We start from the raw sequence: 13,139 nt of genomic DNA, 5'->3' as shown, positions 1-13,139 counted from the left end.
AGAAGAACTGCCGAGCCCTCGAGAAAGCCTGGCGCAGAGACCCAACACCGGAACACATGACCACCCTCAAGCTCGCCACCCGAAAACACCACCAACTGATCCACGCCACCAAGAAAACCGCATTCAGAGAACGACTGGACAACAACGCACACAACAGCAAGGAACTCTTCAACATCGTTAAAGAGCTCTCCAACCCCAACGCCGGAAACAACGACATCATCCCTTCACAAGACCTCTGCAACTCCCTCGCCTCCTACTTCCACAACAAGATCGCGGACATACACAACAGCTTAAACACTCAACCGACGCACGCCACGAACGCACCATCGCTCCCCACCACCACCCTCCGCGCTTGGACCCCGATCAGCACCGAAGACACCATCGGCACGATGAACTCCATCCACTCCGGATCTCCAACCGACCCCTGCCCTCACCACGTCTTCAACAAGGCTGACTCTGTCATCGCACCCCATCTGCGGGACATCATCAACACCTCCTTCAACACCGCTACATTCCCGGAGAGCTGGAAGCACGCCGAACTCAGTGCTCTACTGAAGAAACCATCAGCGGACCCCACCGAACTCAAAAACTACCGCCCCATCGCTCTCCTCCCGTTTCCGGCCAAAGTCATCGAAAAGACCGTCAACAAGCAGTTGGCCACCTTCCTCAAGACGAACGGATCCCTCGACCTCTCGCAGTCTGGCTTCCGGTCCAACCACAGCACCGAGACCGCCCTCATCGCTGCCACCGATGACATCTGAGCCCTGCTCGACAACGGAGAAACAGCGGCCCTCATCCTCCTGGACCTCTCCGTGGCATTCAACACTGTCTGCCACCGCACCCTAGTGCAGCGCCTCAGCAACATCGGAATCCACGAGAAGGCACTGGAGTGGATCATCTCCTTCCTCGCAGGAAGGACACAGAGAGTCTGACTCCCCCCGTTCAGATCAGAAGCCTCAAGGCTCCTCGCTCAGCCCAACCCTCTTCAACGTCTACATGAGCCCCCTCGCAGCATCGCACGCCAACACAACCTCAACATCATCTCCTACGCAGACGACACCCAGCTGATCCTCTCCCTCACCAACGACCCCGACACCGCCAGAGCCAACCTACACGAAGGGATGACACACGTAGCCAAGTGGATGATGAACAGCCGCCTGAAACTGAACTCAGACAAGTCGGAAGTCCTCATCCTGGGATCTTCACCCTCCACCTGGGACGACTCCTGGTGGCCCCCCGCCCTGGGCAGCACACCCAAACCAACAGACCACGCACGCAACCTGGGATTCATCCTGGACTCCTCTCTCTCCATGACCAGACAAGTCAACGCCGTCTCCTCGTCGTGCTTCAACATCCTTCACATGCTTCGCAAGATCTTCCGGTGGATCCCCACCGAGACCAGGAAGAAGGTCACCCAGGCCCTCGTCTCCAGTCGACTGGACTACGGCAACTCCCTCTACGCCGGAACCACCACCAACCTCCAGAAGAGACTCCAGCGGATCCAGAACGCCTCACAAGACTCATCCTCGACATCCCTCGACACAGCCACATCTCCGGCCACCTGAGAGACCTGCACTGGCTTCCGGTCAACAAGAGAATCAGATTCCGTCTCCTCACCCACGCACACAAAGCCTTACACAACCAAGGCCCAAGATACCTCAACAGCCGCCTCAACTTCTACGCTCCCACATGCCAGCTTCGATCGACCGGTCACACCCTCGCCGCCATCCCCCGCATCCGAAGAGCCACCACAGGAGAAGGTCCTTCTCCTACCTGGCCGCCAAGACTTGGAACTCACTCCCGACCCGCCTCCGCCTGACCCAGGACCACCTCGCCTTCAGGAAGCAGCTCAAGACCTGGCTGTTCGAGCAGTAGCGGACCCCCCCTCCCAAAGCGCCTTGAGACCCTCCGGGTGAGTAGTGCGCTATATAAATGCCTGATTGATTGATTGATTGATTGATTGATTGATGCAAATGCAAACAAACAGGTAATGGTTAGTTGTCAACTATAGCCTCACATGCCATGGGGTAGACTTCAATGCCCAGGTCAAGCTGTAACACCACAGTTACGCGCCCAAAAGTCTTATAAACACATACAGAGATACAGTTTTAAAGGCTCAGGGACAGCCACGATATCTCAGGTACATGTTAAATCCTCACTTACAGCTAAAATATTTCAGTTGAAACTTCAAATGCAACTTCAAATTCCCAGGCACAGACATCATATGTCCTTGATGCCTTCAATTTCTTTGGCACAGTCTCAATTGTCAAGGCACTGTTGCAAATGCTCAGGCAGCCTCACTACATTCAGGTTTAGCCTCAGTTACCAATTGCAGCATCCTAATGCACAGCAGTACCCTTAGGCCTGCAGTGCAGCATACCAATCTTAACGTATTGTCTTACTAAGGGCCTTTTTACAAAGTCTATGGACCGCCGAACCCATGGTGGCAGTCCAGCCACCGCCACATTGCAGGCCCGCCTGCAGTATTATGACTGCCGCTGTCGGACCACAACAAGACCGCCGGCACTGCCAGGATCAAGGATCTTGCTTGGTTTTTGGACTTTTACTGACAGGAATATGGAGGCGGTGCCGCAGTCAGCACGACTGTGCATATTCCAAGTTTCCATTTCACCGCCCTTTACAAGGTAGTGTACCCACCATGAAAAGGGTGGTGGAATGATGATAAAGGGGCCACCTGCCGGAATTGGGCCTGGGGGTGCATGCGGGGGGCACATATAGTGCCCCTATTGTTGCACCCCCATTTCCTGCACGGTGTGGAGTGCATGCCACATTGTGCAGGAAAGTGCAGTCGGCCCGCTGGCAGTGGCGGTCTGCAAGTAAGGCTCTTCTTTAAGTATCACAGACCTCTGCTGGCAGACCACCCGGGACCACTCACCAGAACAGGATTGGAATCTTAGTCTGGAGGGCAGCAGCACCATGGCTTTGGCGGTCCTATAGCAGATGTCGTAATGCTCTGTCCGCTGTAGGACCTCTTGAGTCGTAAAAAGGCCCTTAGTCCATTCAGCCTACCAAGGTATAAAGCCTCAAATGTCCAGTGTAGGTTCAAAATGCATCATTTTAGTTTCAAATGTTTAGTACAGCCTTGCATTGTGCCGGAACAGCATCAATTCCCGCTTAAGCCTCACTATGCATGCAATTTAGCCTCATGGGCAGAATGGAGCTCAATGGACTCAAGTGCAGCCTCATGTGTCCAGTGAAGCATATCACTTTGAAGTATAGCCTGAAATGACGACTGTGGAAACACAAAGAGCATGTTTCGCATCATGCCTCTCAATGTTCAGCTATAGCCTCACATGCAGTGGGGCATTTTGTGGAGTGGGTGTAATTTTAATTACATCCATAAAATTTGAATGAAACAGAATTCTCAAACGCTACAAAATTTTGCACTACACATTTTTGCTGCAATTTTTGCACAAGGAGGCTTGTTCATACAGAAAATGTGCAAGTATATCTATCTCATTTGAAGTGCGACACTCGTGTAAAAAATCAAGCAGGATACCAACAAACCACGTTTCATTAAGAAAAGAAACATTTGCGAAATTCTCATGGAATTTCACATAATATTGCGGTGAAAATATGCAGCACCACTACTGAATATATATTCTCACACTTCTCATGTTCAAAATGCATTCTCAAGTGTCCAAAGGAGGATGACAATATTAAGGTATAGTGCAAATTCCCAGTGAACACTGACAATGTCTTCTTTCCTAACCAAGCTCTGTTTTACCTTTGGGCTTCAATCTTAGTAATAGGATTCAGGAGCCAATGTGGGGAAATACATTTGGCAGAGGATCTCGAAGCACCCATAAACTGTGCTCTCTCCCAGCAGTCTTGTGCAGAGCAAGGGGAGTTAGAGTGGTAGCGCATCTCCTTGTGTGCCAGAGAGGTCCATGCTCCTTCCCAAGCTGCTTTTTCCCCTCCTTCTAACAGGTAAATCAAGTGAAGGTTCCCAAACTTTCCCACTCCAGAAGCCCCATCATTTGGTGACCACCTGCCTGTATTTTCTGCAGGTCTATCCTGAATTTGTGTGTCTTGTCTGAGAAGGCATGAATGAGTTGTTACGGATGCCTTTTGTGGCTAATTTTACACCAATTCCTAGAATGGGTTAAGCAATACTGCTTATGTTACTCTGGTAAACAATGCTGTTTGTTTGTTAAAGGACTATTAATGATAGGCTAATAACAGTGAGATGATCACATTTGCATTTGAAAGGATATTTTGCACTTGCCCACACTGGGCTGGTTAACCCACGTCTGTCTACAACAGGGGTCTCCAACCAGTAGCTTGGGAGCTACTGGTAGCTTACCAGCACCCTCAAAGTAGCTCTGAAAGGTGAAGCAAACCAAGCCAATCTGGGAGAATCTCTTTATATTGTAAAAGGCAACACTACTCATTCCACTACCCTTAAGAATAACAGACAGCCAAACCAATACCAGGGCCATTTGATATCACTCAAACACACACTTTGGTGGCCTATCAATCAATCAGAGATTTATAGAGCACACTACTCACCTGTGAGGGTCTCAAGGCGCTGGGGGAGTGTGTATCGGGGATTTAGGCACCCAGGTCATTCGAAAAGCCAGATCTTGAGACTCATACTTTCAGTGTGGTGCTTCATCTCATGCTGAGGGGTAGTTTGTTCCAGGTATTTGCCATGATGTAGGAGAAGGGTATGCCTCCTGTACTGGTTCTGTGGATGCAGGGAATCTCGGCCAAGACCTGGTCAGCGGAGCGCAGGTTTCTTTTGGGGGTGTAGAAGGACATTAATTTGTTGAGGTATTGGGGTCCGGTGTTGTGGAGACCTTTATAGGTGTGTGTCAGCAGCTTGAAAATCACTCTGTTTTTCAACGGGGAGGCAATGGAGGTCTCGTATATGCTGGGTAATGTGGTCTTGTCATGGGATACTGAGCATGAGTCTAGCTGCGGCCTTCTGGACAGTCAAAAGTTTATAGAGTAGAGATTTGTTGATTCCGTCATAGAGGGTGTACCCATAGTCCAGCCTGCTGATAATAGGTGCATAGGTGTCGCTCTTCCTGGATTCGAGGGGTGGGTCCATTTGAAAGTCTTGCTGAGTGAACAGAGTGTGTTGAAGCATGAGGAAGGTGCAGTATTGGCCTATGGGTCTGCCACATGAACCATCTTTATCCACTTTAAAACTACCTAAAAAGAGATTGGCCATATTATCCACCCGGCTCCATCAGTCGCATGGTATGTGACATCAAAGAATAGTAACAACAGTAACCAGGGATGACCCACCAAAGGGTGTGACTTCAAGAACTAAAGTGAAAATATGTTAGTTGGGAGCATGATCAACCAAAGAGCCGAAGAGAACAGAGTATACATCCAGAGCAGGGAAAATTAAAAACATCACATTAATTTTTGTGTGGGTGTGTGACATTGTGTCCTTCCTAAATAAACAGTGTGCATTCCTTAAAACTACTCCTAGCGTCAAGGACTACCAAATTTGTATGCTGGTCTCCATCATAAGAGTATTATCTCTGATGCAATTGTGCCCATTCATGTATAATTGTGCCATAGCTATAATATTTTCGTCATTGACTATTTTGGGCACATAGGTAGAGTAATTTCATACTTGCTGCCATCACTGACATATTAAGAGCATGACTGATCTGCTTTTAGCCATTCCTGACAGAGTGCAAGCATCTTCTCCCATAATAATGGCCATAACTAATATATATTGGGCATCCACCTATGGCACAGTGGTAGCCCTGGTTTAATGGTGGGCATTATTAGCATAACAGAGGCATTCTTAGTGTTATGGTGAAGAACCATGGCCTATGATTCCAATACCTGGGTACTTGAAGCATACTTTGTCCATGAGAGGCATTTTTACATGGCGGTACTCAATGAAAAGTAAAAGCTCATGTTTAAGGACTGTGTATTCTCTAACAATGAAAACTGATTTGATTTTTAAAAGATTAAATTATGCTTTTTTTTAAAGGTTTTTCTTCTGGAAAATTGAGTTTGATTGCTCAAAGCTGAAAGGGATTTTAATAGAAAACGATGTGTATTTTCAAAAACTAATATGCGAATGAAGACGTAATATTGCAAATCTAAAACACATTTAAAGTTGTTAGCTGAATGATGATACAATTTGAGTTAGAGAGACTTACTGCTGTGGTACTACCCTTTCTGGCACACAGCATATGAAGATTTGAATTTTCTTCATTACATGCATTTAATATTGATAAATGTTTTCCTAGCATTCTGCTGATAACTTCACCTGAAATGTTTTGGGGGTTACTACTGATAACTGTGCTTAGGGTGGTCATAGTGTAATGTTAATACATATCATCTGCATTTTACAGTGATAAAATAGGCTAGTAGCTCAGCAGGACTTTCCTTCATCAGAATTAGCTCTTACTACATAAAAGGTTGGAGACCCCTGGTTTACAACAAAACAAGCCTTAGGAAAGCCAATAGCTTTCACCTATCAGAGCTATTGGCTTTGAAATTTATTTTTAGCCATGCTACACCGCAGTCCTACTAATGAGCATTGTGGCTAAAAAAATGAAAAAAGAAAAAGTGCTATGACATGGCCAGCACTAACGCGCTCTTTATTTATAAAAACAAAAAACAAACAGGGAGCGGATTGGTGAGTGAGTCAACATGGAGGGAGACAGGGAGGTAGAGAATGACGCAAGTGGAGTAGAGGTATGCAAGAGACAGTGGCGGACAGGATGGGCTGGGGAAGCAAAAGGACAATGGAAGTTGGGCTGGGGCAGGTTGGGGCAGGAAGCTGACAACAGTGGGTGGGCAGGAGAAGTTGGGGAAGCAACCTGACAACAGAAGGTGGGCTGGAGCAGCAAGCTGACACCGGTGGGTTGGGGGAAAGAGATGGGGTAACAGGTTGAGAGCGGAGTGTGGACGGGAGAGACTGGGAGAACAGGCTGATGATGGAGGGTGAGCGGGAGGAGATGGGGCAGCAAACTGACAGTGGTGAGTGTGTGGGAGGGTATGGGGCAAAAGCTGGCAATGGAGGGTGGGGCAGCGCACTGACAATGAAGGGTGAGCAGGACGGCATTGGATAGAAAGCTGACAGCAGGTTAGGCTTTGGGGACTGGAAGAGCAAGATTAAAATAAATGGTAGTCAGGGAGGTGTGCCCCCTGAGTATCAAACCCACATTATCAGTGGGACAGAATATCAAGGACAAAATATCAAAAACATATTGACAGGTAGGTAAGTCTATATTTTCTATACCTAACACCACATACATGTACTAACACTACATACATTTTCCAGGTACTTCGATGGGGATTTAGAAATACTAAATCTTCTTATATACACTTATCTTTCGATATTTTGTCCCTCAATATTTTGTTCTCAATATTCTTTGATGATATCGTTGTTGATATTTAGTAGTATAACTGGTGGGAGGGGATGAGGAAAAAAGATGACAACAGAGGGTGGGCAGGATGGGAGGAGGGAGCAAGTTGACATGGGAGGGTGGGGGGTGGGGATGGGGCAGCAAACTATGAATAGTGATTGGGAGAGGATGAGGCAGCAAGCAGACAATAGACAATAGACAATGGAGGGAGTGTGGCTGGAGCTGGGGGAGTCGATGACAACAAAGTGTGTGGAATGGAGGAGCACACAGACAAAGGGGCTGAGGATTTTTCACTTAATGTTATATTATTGCTTGACTTACACAGATGCGTCTAAAAAATTGCCCATTTGTCCTGAATTTTTTACCTGAATTTTGAAAATGTATAGTGACTTTTTACGCTCTGCCCGCGGAGTGAGCGGAGATTTGCCTCCTCCGTGTTCCGCAGAGAACTCGGAAAAGGCAAATCTCTGCACACCCCGCAGCAGAGCAGAGTTGGCCAGCCCCGCCTCCACCCCCCTATATTAAAAAGTAAATCTATAATTCTTACTAGTAAATTAAAACCAATTAACTGGAATGCGGCGTCCCTGGGCTGCCCTCCTCCTCTCCCTCGCCATAGCGGTAATCCTTGAGAAAACTGCATGCTTGCCCGCTCATGCGTATTTCTCGTAAGAGCTGAGTTCCACAGAGTTTTTTGGCAACTCCGTGGACTTTCGCGTAGTCCCGCTAAGCCCACTACGCCCAGGGTTACTTTGTGGCAGGCTTGTCAGCCTACCCTAAAACTAAATCGGAGGTTGTTGAGGGATCGAGAATTGCTAAGGGGTGGGAACTCCACAACACAAACTCAGTGTCAAAAAATTAAATTGCCTCTGTGGGTCTAAGGATTCAACAAAGAGTAGGAAGTACAACAAATACATTTCACTACCAGTCCTGTGTATGTGTTTTTTCCTGCAGCTCTCAATGATGACAAACAATGCAGCAGGAAAAGCAAAGTTAATTACAGACTCATTGTGTTTCATTATAGTTTCAGATATATAGCGTTATATACATCTGACGAGGCTCCAAAGTACCTTGAAGCAGGTAATGCTAATAGTTTGAAAACGGCGATCCTAAGCGCAACTGTGGCCTACCTGAAAAATAGCTTTCTTTATAATCTTCAAATTATCTGTGACATTCTCAACCGTGTTATTTTACCTCTCTATCTTTTTTTTGTAAATGTCGCTCCTAAATCGGATTTTCAAATGTATTTCAATCAATTTTTCTCTAGTGCCTCATGCGCCCTGTAACCCCTGGTCAACAGCAGCACTTGGGTGTTGTTTACTCAACTCAGCACTAATATTAAAAAGATGTTATGAAAATAGGCGAGCATAATTGCAGCTACAGAAAGGCACTAACAAGGGTGTCCTGCACTACTTAACTGTAGGTACACCTTCATTTTTAAAGACATCTTGCAGCAAACTTGATAAAAATATGATAAAGTCTCTCCATAATTCAAAGAGTGTATTTCATTAACATGAAAAACTGTTTCACCTTAATTCATCGGATTATATCAGTGCATTAAGAGGTATTTTTTTTAAAGGGATAGATTTCAAACATGGAGCTAAGAGGCAAGTCAGTTGTTACGTGCACCCTTGGGTGGCCGGGGTCTCTATTATACATGAACAACATTATAATTTATTAAATAAAGCACAGGAGAAGATTTTGTACAGGGTACACCTTGAAGTCATATATTTTGAGGTACTCTTTTATATGATAATGTAGAAAAAGGAGGGAAAGTGAAATAAAACAATTGCCTGGGATCACACAATTTGGTCAAGCGTTGAAGCCGGGATGGATGCCAGGTTTCTGGTTCTACATTGCTCAATTCAATTCAGCCACTAGACTTATATGATTTTCTTCCCCTACGCCACCCCACCTCGTCTCCACTCCCTGAATCCCCTCCACCCACGCTCAATCACCACCCTGCTGGCTCAGCTGCTGCACTTGGTCACACAAGAGACCAAACCTTTTGGGCCCTGGAAAAATGTTTGCGAGTACCACAGCTTTACACATTGACCTAAAAGGGTTTTCGAGGGTATCTCTGTAGTAGTGTCTCCTAAAATTAGCTTCCTCACAATTCAGCTTATTTTTCACCTTTTTTATGCACTATTCCAAAAACTTTTTCCTGAAAAGCATAGCTTTTTACCAATAGCCTGTTCGCCTCGGATTGTCCCAGGCTGCCCAGAAGATGCTGCCGATTTTTCTGCATAAGCCCTAATAGCTGAACTATACAGAAAACAAACTAATAAAGTCCGGAATTTACCTGATTCGATTTACCCACGACCAGTGGCAGGGTGATCCTTCATGCTGAGGACATTTTGATGCTGGAATCGCCCAAGTAAGTCCTTTCTTCCGAACGCGAATGTCTCTCGTACTCTAGATGACACTCTTCCCAAGGAGTCTTCTTCCTCTGACGCTGCATCACCTGACCTACGACAACGCAAGTGACGGTGTCATGTCTGATGCTCTCTTGAGCCTTCAAGGTGGCAACAATACGGACGAGGGCATAGGGTGCAACAAGTGGGTGGAAAAAGTCACTCATCTAGGTGGTTGTCCACATCAGCTGGGCCTATTCAGTAGAAGGTGTTCATGAAAGAGACACAGGCAATGTTGGCTACATAAGAAAATAGCGCTTGAACTATTAGTATGAAAGGTTTTGGCAGCTATATTTTATCAGCTGTTTCGTTGCCAAGAAATAGGGTGAATTGCACAGATGCGGGTCTGCTGATTTCTTAAGAAATAAAGCTCTCTGCTTTGTCTTGATGTCTTCTGTGGGCCATCTCATTCCTCACTGTGAGGGGCTGTCATCTCAGGGCTCTCTGCATTATTCCGCTTTTTGCACACACATTGTATTTTGTCTCTCGCCCAGTGGCTGGTGACTCATCAAAGCCATGGCACAAAATCTAATTTTCTGTCTCACATCCTGCGCAGGGCGTGCAAAGTGAAGCGATGGTCTGGGAAGGCAGAACATGTCCTTCCGCAGCTTCTAAATTTATCTCCAGGATTAGATGCGGAGATCTGAAGCTCTGCCCTCTGTTTGAAGCCCCCTTTCTCTATTCATCTCCCCCTGTGCAAACAGCGCTGCCCGCTTACTGCCACCTTGAAAAGAAATCAACTTAACCCAGGTCAGCTAAAAGCTTTACCTGCAGCGTGACTCACCCTCGGAAACTGCTATTATGATTCGCTATCTATCGGCAGTGAGCCAGCAGATGGCACATCCCTTGAGTCTTGCATGGAATAGGGACGCAAGGGAGCGCGGGCTGTGTGGGTGGCACGGCCCTGATGCCCAAGGCTGCGCCACGTGCTATTTAGGCAAATGGGTTTCTCTTTGACGAATCTGGACCCAGTGCTGTGGAGGTAAATTGGTCACTGGCAAATGAGGCTAAACTGGTGATGTGGAGCAGGGTTTCTGGAGAAATGGGCCAGACCCGATGCTGTGGAGGACGAGGGTCTCTGGAGAATGAGACAGGGCCCCAGGCTGTGGAGGGCGGAAGGTCACTGGAGAAGCAGCGTCCAATGCTGTGGAAGGTCTCTGGAGAATAGGACAGCGCCCAGTGCTGTAGAGGGTGGAGGATCACTGGCGAAACAGCGCCCAATGCTGTGGAGGGTGGAGGGTCTCTGGAGAATGAGACCGCGCCCAGTGCTGTGGAGGGTCTCTGGAGAATGAGACAGCATCTAGTGCTGTAGAGGGCGGATGGTCTCTGGAGAATGATACAGTGTTCAGTGCTGTAGAGGGTGGAGGGTCACTGGAGAATGAGACAGCACCCAATGCTGTGGAGGGTGAATGATCTCTGGAGAATGAGACAGGGCCCAGTGATGTGGAAGACGAGGGTGTTTGGAGAATGAGCGAGGACCCAGTGCTGTGGAGGAAGCAGGCTGTCTGAAGAATGAGGGGTGCTTTGGAGATAACAGGGTCTCTGGAGAATGAGGAAAGGTCTGGTGCTTATAGGATGTAGACTATATAAAGAATAAGGCCAGACCTGCTGGTGTGCAGTACTCCGGTACCCTGGAGAAGAAGTGCTCTGTATGAGTTGCAGACGCTCTGGAGAATGAGACTGGATAATGCAGTAGAATGCAGTGAATTCACATAATTGAGTAATTTATCACATCCTAATTTATATTTTAATTTATTACCTACTGGCGGTCGCCAGTAGGTAGTTATAGTTTGGATTATTTTCAATGCAAAATCTCAACATTCTATTGTGAATAACTTTGGCGCCGGTTGAGGAATCTGCCTGAAAATTTCCTCAAATTTGCCTCGCGGCGCCCCGGTCCTTCCCTGAAAGTTTGGGGGGGATTTGTCAAGCGGGGGCCAAGATAAAAGGGGGGTCCCAAAACGTGTTTTCCCCATGTTAATTTCCATAGGGTGGTCGACCTCACTTTTAGCCCGAACGGCTTAATGGATTTCCACCAAACTTGGCAAAATTGTAGGGACTGGTAGCTCGATGTGCCTTTGCTATGTCTCAAGATATGTGCTCCAGTGAATTTTGAGTAATTTAGGTTCAAAAAATATATATATCTATAAGCGCTCCGCGGTACGCGCACCGGGGCGCTAACCTTCGCGCTACGCGAGTTTGCGCGCGGAAAGCTGATTGGCTCTCGGGTGTCTGTAAACATTCCAAACAGTCTGGAGCGACCGCCATCTTGTGTCTCGGTAGGATCGAGACACAAGAGGTGGCATAAACAAAGGGGGAATTGACCATAAGGGGGCAGAGTAGACCCCCCCTGACCCCCTAGGTTTGATGTGGGGGCTATTTTGATTTGCGTGGGTGGAGCGCCGGGTATGCACACCGCGGAGCGTACCGGGAAGCGTTCCAAGGGAAAAAAGAATGATAGAGTTTTTAAAAAATGTAGCCTTTTTTAATGTTTTTTGAACATTTTATATTTTTTTGGTATTTTTATGGGGAGAAACAAAAGACAGGGAATTGAAAATGGCTCAACTGGAGCAAAAAAAAATCAGGAAAAAAATTAGGGTTTTTTGGGGCAATTGTGGTTGTCACCAGCAAGGAGGATGAGCTTTATGCTCTGTTCACCATAGGAGATGGTCTTACCACAAAAAATACATGTAACTCTGAATTCCCCAAAATGTGTTTGTATGCAAGGGATCGTCTCCCTTGTCTCTGGTCCAGATGGAGTGGGTTGCTTTCTTTTGGAGGTGGTGGTTGAAGATTGGGGAGGGTTACTTTTCAGTTCTCTCACCTCTGCGGCAGCATAGTTGTTCGGATGCTTGCTCTGCATGTGTCTAATCATGGTATTATTACCGAAAGAATATTTTTTGTTAGGGTTCCCCCTTGAAAGTTCCATGCCACAGATTAGGCAAGTCACCTTAGGCGCATTGACTTGATGTTTTCCCCATGTTAATTTTCATAGGGCGGTCGACCTCACTTTTAGCCCGAACGGCTGAATGGATTTCCACCAAACTTGGCAAAATTGTAGGGACTGGTAGCCCGATGTACCTTTGCTATGTCTCAAGATATATGCTCCAGTGGTTTTTGAGTAATTTAGGTTAAAAAAAATATGTATATCTATGGCAGCGCCCCGGTACGCGCTCCGGGGAGCGCTCTGGGCGCGCCACGCGAGGTGCGCACAGAAAGCTGATTAGCTCTCGGGTGTCTGTAAACATTCGAAACATTCCGGAACGGCCGCCATCTTGTGTCTCAGTAGGATCGAGACACAAGAGGTGGGAAAAACAAAGGGGGAAATGACCATAAGGGGGCAGAGTAGACCCCCCTT

This window comes from Lissotriton vulgaris, chromosome 1_1 (assembly GCF_964263255.1).
Source record: "Lissotriton vulgaris chromosome 1_1, aLisVul1.2, whole genome shotgun sequence".
NCBI lineage: Eukaryota > Metazoa > Chordata > Amphibia > Caudata > Salamandridae > Lissotriton > Lissotriton vulgaris.
Note: the sequence above shows the minus strand (reverse complement) of the source record.